This window comes from Physella acuta, unplaced genomic scaffold (assembly GCF_028476545.2).
Source record: "Physella acuta isolate Inbredline_101_S28 unplaced genomic scaffold, ASM2847654v3 ptg000753l, whole genome shotgun sequence".
Lineage (NCBI taxonomy): Eukaryota > Metazoa > Mollusca > Gastropoda > Physidae > Physella > Physella acuta.
Window position 1 is genome coordinate 39,726 of NW_026732271.1, and position 10,674 is coordinate 50,399.

The 10,674-nt window shown below is 41.1% G+C and overlaps 1 pseudogene; it reads right to left on the reverse strand.

Moving 5' to 3' along the window:
• Window positions 1-1,218: 1,218 nt before the first annotated feature.
• LOC131950323 (sodium-dependent phosphate transport protein 2B-like) lies at window positions 1,219-9,667 on the reverse strand (annotated as a pseudogene).
• Between the last annotated feature and the right edge of the window lie 1,007 nt (window positions 9,668-10,674).

Here is a 10,674-nt window from a genome sequence, read left to right on the forward strand (position 1 = left end):
CCCAGCTCTGATGGGTACCTGGCGCACCTTAGGTAACTAAGGCGGATAGGCTTAGTATTGACCACATTATCTCCCTGTATGTCGAGGTGATTGAAACACGATCTTTACTTTATCTGCCATTTGTGTATTGGGCACGAAGGGGAAAAGATTATGAAGATAAGTTAAATAAAAGCGCGGGTCGATCAGTGGCGGATCTAGAAAAAAGGGGCCACCACGCAAAAAACTTTTTTTAAGCCCCCCCATATAAATATACAGGCCTATATATGTGGTTATGTATATATATATATAAGGTTGACCTTACCATAAAAGTGGCCGAGATTGGCCTTCCATACAAATGGCCAATGTTGGCCTTTCCATAAAGTGGCCAAGTTGGCTTAAGTTGGTCTCTATGCACCTAACATCGCCTCTCGTTGAAATCACGAACACGGCAAAAGACAACTCAATACAAAGTTGTTCAATCGCAGTGATCAAATACCTAGTACGATCTTTATGCTGTTATCATAACAACTGCCACAAGTTTGAACCAGTAAAGTTATGCTGGAAGTTTTAAATGACAACACTATGATAGCAATATTAGAATTAAATCAACTTTTTCGTGTAATTAAAAATGTATAAAATTTCACAAAACTCGTATGACAAGATCACAGAGCTCAAAATTCCTAAAAAAGTATGTTTTATATATTTTTTTAAAAATTACGAGAGAAAATCTTTTAAATAATATATCACATTAAAAATTTATGTAAGCTATATACATGCTATATATACATATTGAACTAAAACGAATGTAATTTATCTTATAATATACAAGTTATAAATATAAATAACATTATAGAATAAATAGGTTTTCAATAATCGAACTTTGTAAACAATGTCACGTGGCCATACTAAAGTCGCGTGCTAGACTCTCCGTTAGCTTGTCTGTCTGACGTGGCACCAGTGTCTGTCTTCTCGGTAGAGTCTGTCTGGAACCGCTTGCAGAAGAAGACTTTCTGCATGGCGCGATCATAGGGTTCTAAAGACCGTAGCGGCTGGGGTAGGAACATCCAGTCTTGGAGCTTTCTGGGCAGGCTCTGGGGACGTTTAGCCTCCAGGCATTTGATGACGCCGATGATGATGAAGAGAAGGCAGACGGGCCCGAGGACGCCGAGGAGGACGTACCAGCCCGGGATGGAGAGAGCGAAGACTAAGGCGGGGAAGAGGAAGAACATGAGGAGGATGTTAGACGATGGCGAACCATCGGTACTCGGCCGTGCAGTTGCCTAGAAATTTGGCAAGCGGGATGGGGAAGCGGAGATAGGGGATAGGATAGAACAGGAGGATGCCGGTGATGTTGAAGAAGAGGTGGCAGAAGGCTGCTTGTAACGCGTTTCTGAGGCCGTCCGTGTTGGCTAAGGCTGAGAGAATCGCCGTGGTCGTGGTGCCGATGTTTGACCCCGATGCCGACGAGCGGGGTGAGGGTGGAGGTGAAGATGGAGGAGCTCTGGACGATGATGGTCAACCCGGCGCCGATGATGATGGCGAGGTATCCGGTGAGGTAGCCCAGCGGTCCGGGAAAGTCCGCGTTGATGAATTTTTTGATGATGAGAGCGATGGGGCCTTGGAGAAGGGAGTGAAGCAGTTTGACAATGGCGACCAGACACAGGCAGAGAATGTTAAGGGAGATAACCAGCAGGATTGCTCCAATGGCTTTGTCGTTTAATGTAGAGTACATTCCCTTGAATAAAAACTCACCTAATGGTTAAAAAAAAATTAATCATAAATTACAAACAACATAGATGCATTCGAGTATTAAATTATAGTTAGTTGTGCCAAAAAATGTAATTATATATTTTATATTCATATAAAGAAAACCGGGATTTTTGTAAACTTTAGAAAATTATAAATAAGTTTAATTAAAAACTTGATATATTACCAGGTTTTAAAATGTGAACCGCGGTTCTAATGCTATTTTTTAATGTAAATTTCATATAGATAAATAGCCAACCTAACGATAACCCTAGCACACTACTGTTCTAATGTTATTCTTAATTTCTCATTTCATACATATAAATACTCAACCCCCTGCACAACCTTAGCACAAACTCAAGATTAAAATTATTAAAAGCCAGCTAAATATGCCATGAAATTCATTTTTAAAAAAATCATTTTACAATTAACTTCTGGAAGGATGAAGTGTGTGTGTGGGGGGGGGGAGATTAAACCATCCAGTCAGTGGGGAAATGATCTCATCGATTATATTGATTTTACGCTGCCGAATCTTACAAAATATCCAGAACATTAACGACTTTTCCAGTTTGTTCCAGTGTTTCATCAGACTCTTTTCTCCGGTTGGGGGGGGGGGGGGCACTTTAAATTTTCGGGGGGGGGGGGGGCGGTATACCTTCTTTCGGGTGGGGGGGAGGAGGACACTGTTAAAAGTATATATTTTCTATATAAATTATATAAATTTCATTTCGTAGGGGGGGGGGGTATAATTTTTTCGGTGGGGGGGGGGGGGGGCAGATGCCTGGAAGAAACTCTGGTTTGTTCGATTTGAAACTTTCAAAGTAACAGTGGTTGCTTTAGACTTTTTTTTTTACTTATTTGTCTGGGAGGAGGTGGGGGTGGGGGAGAGGGGGGAGAGGGCAGTGGTAAAAGTGTAAAACTTATTTCGTTTGGTGGATGGGGGAATTTTCTGCAAAGTGGGTTTACCCTTTCACATATGCTCAGTGTTTCTTTCATCCATTTTTTTCTGGGGGTGGGGCATTTAAAGTTCCGGTTGGGGAAGGGTTGACAAGTATATATTCAGAATATTCTCCATTAAAAACAAAATTCTATTTCGTCCGAGGGGCTGGGGCTAAGTAAGGGTTTTCGGAATCAGTGGCGTAGCGAGGTCGGGTGTCACCCGGTGCGGCACTTAATGGTGTCACCCCCCCTCCCCCAGAGGCGTTGCGACCCTTCCCGGGGACAAACTTTCAAATTTTCGATTTGCACCCCCCCCCCCCTCAAGTTTTCGATTTGCACCCCCCCCCCTCAAGTTTTTCTATCTATATTTTGCTATTTTTTGCCTTGGTGTCACCCCCCTAAATGGTGTCACCCTGTGCGGTCCGCACCCCCCGCCCCCCCTCGCTACGCCCCTGTTCGGACTAATCCAAATACTTCACCGAGGAAATGCCTGAAAGAAACTCTGCCCTTACATAGCTGAAACTAACTCCGCCCATGCCTCGCTGAGCCTTTCCACCTCCCTCATGCGACACTGAGCCTGGCGGGCAGTACTCTCTCTAGGGGGAAAAGGTGGCCTACAACGTGTATTTTGTGTGCGCAGCGTTCTCAAAGTCTTACAATACAACATGACTGCTCGTTCAAAAACCACTGCGTGGCTGATTTTAAAAAATTACTGCGTGTCTGATCTATAAAAATCTACTGCATGGCTGATCTTAAAAAATCTACTGTGTGGTTGATTAAAAAAATTTAATTCGTGGCTGCTTTTAAAAAAACTACTGCGTGGCTGAACTTTAAAAAAATACTGCGTTGCTGATTTCTAAAAAAAAAATTACTGCGTGGCTGATTTAAAAAAAAAAACTACTGCGTGGCTGATTTAAAAAAAAAAAACTACTGCGTGGCTGATTTAAAAAAAACAACTGCGTGGTCACGTAAATGCGCAGCATAAAGACACCATAGCAGCCGGGCCTTGCTTTCAGTACTCACATTCCTTGAAGCACGTCATCTTCTCCACGTCCCTCGTGTACAGCGTGCACGAGAAGTCCTCACCCACAAGCTCGTCCATGACGCTGACGTTGCTCACGGCGCAGCTGGAGAGGGAGAAGTTGTGGGAGCTGGAGCTGAAACAGCTGCTGACGCCGGAGCAGTCCAGGGTCTGGTTGGTGGTGGTCTGGTGGATATGGTGGAGTGGATATTGATGAGACTTTTAGGATAAGTGGATTTGGATAAGTGGATAAGTCTGAAATTATATGGGTGGATGAGTGGATGGGAATAAATGTATATGGATGAGTGAATATGGAGGAATTAGATACTGATGAGTAGATATATACACTATGATATGTATGGCTGGATATTGATGGATGTATATGGATACGTGAATAAGTATGTGAGGATATGTATATGCTTTAATGCAGATGAGCATATTATGAATGAGCAGTAACCGCGAATGTTCGTATTGAAGTTTCAAGTATAACTGATGCTTTTTACGCAAAAAGAAATTAATAAGGGATGAAGCGGGATAAAAAATGAGGTACACTACCATTTTTTTTGTGTATAGCTTTTTGTCAATAATTAAATCGCTCAAAGTATTAGACTTTCCTATACTTAATCTATCTCAAATGACCCTTAACCTGAGGCTTACCTATCCTTTCCTTTCATCCTACGACCTTGAACCCAATGCTTACCTATAAATAACATTACTTAGATTATTTTGACCCCGAGGCTTACCCACCCTACATCAAACGACCTTGAACCCGAGGCTTACTTATATTTAACATACATCAGATGACCTTGACCACGAGGCTTACCTATCTTTAACCTACATCAAATGACCTTGACTCGGATACTTAGCCACCCTACCTCAGACGACCTTGACCCCAAAGCTTACCTATCCTCGACCTACAACAGTCGACCTCTGACCTCGTGCCCTGGAAAGCGTCACAGTCGACCTGTGTGACGAGCATCTGGATGCTCCATGTCTTGTTACTCCAGGGCGTGCTCGTGCAGTCCTGGTGCCATGTCTGGTTCCGGCCCACGCATGCGCTAAGCTGCGGACGGAAGTGAATGATTCGGTTACTAGAGCTGTACCCTCTAAGCTGTACCCTCTAACCGGACGGTACATAGGGCAAGTGAAGTAGAGTTCATCTGATTCTGGGACCTCGGTATATTATGAGGTACCAACCAGAGCTGGGTGGGCTCAGGTATTTTATACTGACGAACCTGGATTCCAACTCGAGACTTTCAGGTAGCTGTCTAGCGCTCTACCACTAAGCCGTAAAGTCAAGTATTGTTCCCTTTTCTAACCTGAAGGTCTATGGGGCTAGTGAAGTAGAGTTCATCTGTTCATTTGACCCCGGTATGTAAACGGATAGTGTAGTCAACAGTATACCCAGCGCCTATACATTCTCTGATGTGAGTTAGATACCCATCAGAGCTGGGTGGACTCAGGGATGTTCAACTGACGACCAATTTTTCGTACTCGAGACTTTCCTGTTAGCAGTCGAATGCTCTTCTACTCCGTCCCATGAAGTCGTGAAGTCCTTACAACAATCTCTAACGTTAACGCATTGAAATCTGGTGTATACAACTTGCGCTAATCATTTAGCTTACGAACAAAAGTTAACCGAGACAATTGAACCACCAAGGTCAAACATTAGTTTCAACCATTAACCTAATCTCAACCATCAACCTCTTTCGAATTTGGGTTCAAGTCAATAATATGTACTTGTCCACCCAGTTCTGAAGGGTACGTAACTCATGTTAGGGAAATAAAGGCAGCTTGACATAGTGCTGACCACACTATCTCTTCATATGCTGAGGTTTCAGAAGCAGATGAACTCTACTTCATCTGTCCCATGTATATTTGTCTCGAACATGATGATAATTATGATGATGATGATGATGATGATGATGATGATGATGATGATGATGATAAAATTAGAAATCACATAACAGAAATATAGGACTATCGCAATCCACTTTAGAAGCCAATAATTTTTTTTTTCTTTCTTTACGGACACCACTGGTTCAGTAGGTATCTTTCATAGCCTGGCAGGCCTCAGCACGGCAAACTCCGACTAACTGGTTTGGATATCGGTTTGATTACTGTATCGGTCGCTTCTGTCTTTCGGTTCTCACAAGGCTTATCTTTCACCCCACGCGTACCCAGAGTCTAGTACCTTATAGCTCAACCGTAGGAAACCAATAACTAACATACTTCGTCACTCAGGTCAAATTATTGCATACTGACAGGTAGAGGAATGCATTCTGAATACAATAACATTCCCCATGTAACGACAATCGAAAAAGGCGGCCCTTGGGCAGTGGCAAACATGGAATAATCGCCGTGGTGCTGCTTACAGCGGCTGTGGGGTTGGGCCTGGTGCCCAAGCGGCTGCCCATTTACTTTCTACCTCACCTATTCTCACTGTTCTCTGGTGAGTTTTTTATCCTATTTAAAGTTGTTTTTCTTTACAGTATATATTTTTATGACTTTAGAAAACGAAACCATATTTTATTAACCATTGTGCATAGAACTGGAGAGCCTCAGCGTGACATCAAAGGAGCCGCCGGTTGCCGACTCTGCGCTAACATATTTAGTGAGACTTCAGTAAAGCAGATATAAGAATACACAGTATTTTAGGCAATTATAAACATCGCTTAAAAATCTTCTTGGTATCAATATTATAGATGGTTGATACTAGTGTTATCTAATTATAGGATTAACATCTAAATATTACTAGGAGTTGTAATTAACATTTTGTTATTAAACACCACATTTTTTAGATATTTTCCTTGTAATTTATATTTTTATAATTAATGTTTACGTTTTTTACTTGTTTTTCTTTCAATATATATTAATACTTTTTTCATTTCTTTTTATCGTTTAATTTTATAATTACCTCACTATAAAAAAATATTGTTTGTTATTTCCCCTGACAAAAAAAGTTCTACGCGCGAGATATGTTGACAGAAACATAAGACGACAGCAAACCGCTGTGAACTGTGTTAGGGGTCATCCATAAATGACGTCACACTCGTAGGGGGAGGGGGCGTTCGTAATTTTGTGACGATGTGTGATGAGGGGGAGGGGGGGGAGGGGTTTAGATGTTGTGACGTCACATTTTTGCATTATAAAAAAGCAATGTTAGAAAACGAATTTTAGACGTTATTTCGCGTTTTAGAAAACTGTTTTAATAAATTGTAGAGCATGTGCACTTTGATCTTAGCCAAAGGGCCGAATTGAAAATTCGGTATGTATGTAATTATGTTTGTCGTGGATACGCAATAGATTTTTTTTTTTATATAATTCCTTACACGCAGTTCACTCCTCGGAGATAGCTGTGTGGAAAGGTTGCATGTTTAAAATATACATAGTATACATAGTATTGCATACAATTATAGTTAAGCATGTCATACAATTTTGAGTTTCCATTATAACAAAACGTTTACATTTTTAATTGACTGCTTCTTTCCCTTCTGAACTGTGAAACTGTACTCTTTTACCTTATGGCTTTCTCTCTCTCTTTCTTTCTGAGACAAGAGATTTGAATGGTGAGCTAATACGTGATGATGAATGCTTTTTTCTGGGAGGTTTTTATCACAAAAGCAGCAACTGAAGTTAGTTTCGCTGTTGTGTTTTTCCGTGTAGTGTCGATGTAAGTCATTGTGGGTTTTTGCATCATTACAGAAGTTGCATTGTTTGAGATAAGTGTGTTTTGTTCTTTCGTGATTTAGTACTTCCTTAACTGTTTGGTACGAGCTGGGGCAGAAGCTGCATGTTAGGTGATCGTGGATTAGTTTCTCGATTTTTTTGGGATCCGGACAAAAGTCCGACAATGGACAAAAGGCCGACATGGACAAAAGGCCAACAAGACAACAGGCCGAAAGCCAAAAGGCCGACATCAAAAAGGCCGACAGCCAAAAGGCCGACATCTAAAAGGCCGACAAGACAAAAGGCCGACAAGACAAAAGGCCGACTCCCAAAAGGCCGACAAGACAAAAGGCCGACAAGCTTTATAAAACAAAAAACTACAATTACAGACATGTTTACTATCTAAAATATGTAATTATATACGACTGTTTAAGTTTCTCATTAATATTCTTAGGTACATAGAATAGGATAAAATAAAACACACGATGTAACCAATGATTTGTTGCCGATATATGTTTGTCTATATATAGGGAAATCACAAGTTTACACAAAAAACAAAAAATAACGTATTAATTTTGGCACACTTGTATCACAATGACAACATAATTAATGAATCCAGCGAATATAGTATACAACTATTTTTTCACGCAATTCGCAAATATAATTCACATTTTGTCGGTATTTAACATGTGGTCCAGTCAAGGCACGTGATCGGTCTACTTCATTCGGTTTCTTTGATTTCTTTGCAAAATATGGTAGTAACGCCACCTATCTCTCTATCCTTAGTACACTCCCGTCATCTCCATTGTTCACCTTATAAGGATCGCAACTAGCATTGTCTCTTCGCGTTCCACCTTGTTGCATGTGGGCGATGATGCCGGCAGCTTTTGACTTTGTACTTTAATGATTATCTCTCATCTTTGACATAGAAGGAGCTATGAAAGACAGCAGTGACAGCATTTTGCAATATCTAGGTGTTGATACTTTGTGTTTAAGACACTCCCGCAATCTCCAGTCGTTTGACCCGATGGTTCACCTTATAAGGATAGCAACTAGCACCGTCTCTTCTCTTGAACGTTTCACCTTATTTCATGCCTTATTTCGATGGTTGTCAAGATAGGAGCTATGCAGTAACACATAATTTGCGATATTAGTATTTTTTTATGCTTGTCGGCCTTATGGTTTGTCGGCCTTATGGTCTGTCGGCCTTATGGTCCGTCGGCTTTTTGGTTGTCTGCCTTATGGCTGTCGGCCTTATGTCCTGTCGACCTTACGGCATGTCGGCCTTTTGTCCGTGTCGGCCTTTTGTCTTGTCGGCCTTTTGGATGTCGGCCTTTTGTCCTACACCCCTGCGCCACCTGAACCACAAGCTTACATCATCAAGCAAAATCCAAAACTCTCCAACCAAGGACGCAGCAAAAGACCCAGAGACAGAAGCAACAGACCCGGATTCAGAAACAGAAACCGCTTCGTCAACAAAAAGAAAAATCAAACGAGTCCAACAGAACAAGGAAAAATAACTAAATTAAAAAAATTGGTGTAGGACAAAAGACCGACATCCAAGGTGCTGAAGGTTGGTCCTTGGGCGTTGACTCCGGGTAGAAAGCTTGGCATTGGTTGGTCCAATGAAGAGTTGAGGAGCAGAATTGGCACGCCTGTCTTCTTCTAGCACTTGCTATAAGGATGTTCAGTGATTTATTTTTGTAATTTAGTTGAATGTAATGTGGGATGGTTGTTGGGTTGTCGGTGTGTATAGTGAAGCTGCGGTTACTAGTGTGGGGGATCGTGGTTATGGATGGTTCTTTGTTGCTGTAGGGTTGTAATGCTTGCATGAGAGTGGCGTTGTTGAGTGTAGAGGGGTACCCATCTAGGGGTCCCATTGATCATGTTTTTGTCCGTGTAGTGTGAAGTGCAGTGTGTATGGGCCGTGAGTTTTGTGTGTGTGTTGTGTAGCGTGGTAACATCAAAGGCTTGAGAGGTGAAAAACCAAGTATCTGCTCTGCCATAATTTAGAAGAAGGATCTGCTGGTTGCTGATTAGTTGTCTCAAGATGTGGCCCCTCAGGTTTGGTTGTCCTTTAGCGGTGATCAGAACTTGAATAGTGGGTGTTTCTGCTGGATACGGGTCTGGGCACTCTTCCTCAGGTAAGTTCAGGATTGCTGTAGTTGAATTTGCTGGAAAGGATTGGGCCCAGGATTTCATTAAACCACCCAAACCGTAGTCCGGGTGGCTCCTCTCCAGGTCTCTCGACTCAGAGGGAACAATCAAGGGTGCAACCCCTCTTTCCTCGCTGGTAATTTTTGCATACGACATCGTAGAGTTGAGGAATCTATTAAAGGATTACTTTATCAAATATATAAAGCTCAATTCTAAAAAATGTATCCCTCATTAGAATCCTATGATTTTAGTTCAATTGTTTTAAACATTTTTATATTAAGTTAACGTAACAATGCAAAAACATTAAAATACGAGAAAGTATAAATAAATTAAGCGGACAAGAACCAGCGTTGCTGGAAGAATGTTCTTGGAATAAATATTAAAGCTGGTTGATACTAGTGTCTAATAATTATTTGGGTTAACAACTTACAATTACTAGGAGTTGTAATTAACAATTTGTTATTAATCACCAAAGGTTTAAATACTTTTTTTGTAGTTTTATTTTCTGTAATTTATACTAACGTTTGTTTTCTTGTTTTTGTTTGAAAATATATTATTATTTTTTTTTCATTTTGCTCAATCGCTTCATTTTATAATTACTTCCCTTTAAAAAAAACAATTTTTGTTTTCTCCCCTAACAAAATCCGACCATGAACATGGAGTGGGATGTTTGTTTTGACTTCCACTTAACCCATGAGACTCACTCACCGAAACCCTGGGGTTCGATCGAACATCAATTAAGAACCACCACTCTACTGTAAGATGCATTAAATACCCTTAGCGTAATAAAATAGGAACTGTACTAGTGAACGCGGAGTTGCTTATTTCATCTACAGTTAGACGCAATAAGCATTACAAGCAGGAACTATACTAACGATCATGTGATGGATATCCAACTACAAAACGCACAAGAACGTTGACGATATAAACAAGACTTAAAAATAAAGCAGTGTTGTTCCATCACAAAATCTAACCGGGGACAAAAGGGTTAAGTTTGTTCGTTAGAAGAACGTTAACCCTACACGGACCGCCACAAGAGAGGCGATGCTATCAATAAGGACAGTCCCGTGTCTCGCAACGTTAACCCTTTAATATCACGGCACCCCTGGGGTTTGATTGGTTTGTATTCGCATTAAGACAACGGTTTCACGGGTGGAGGGTTA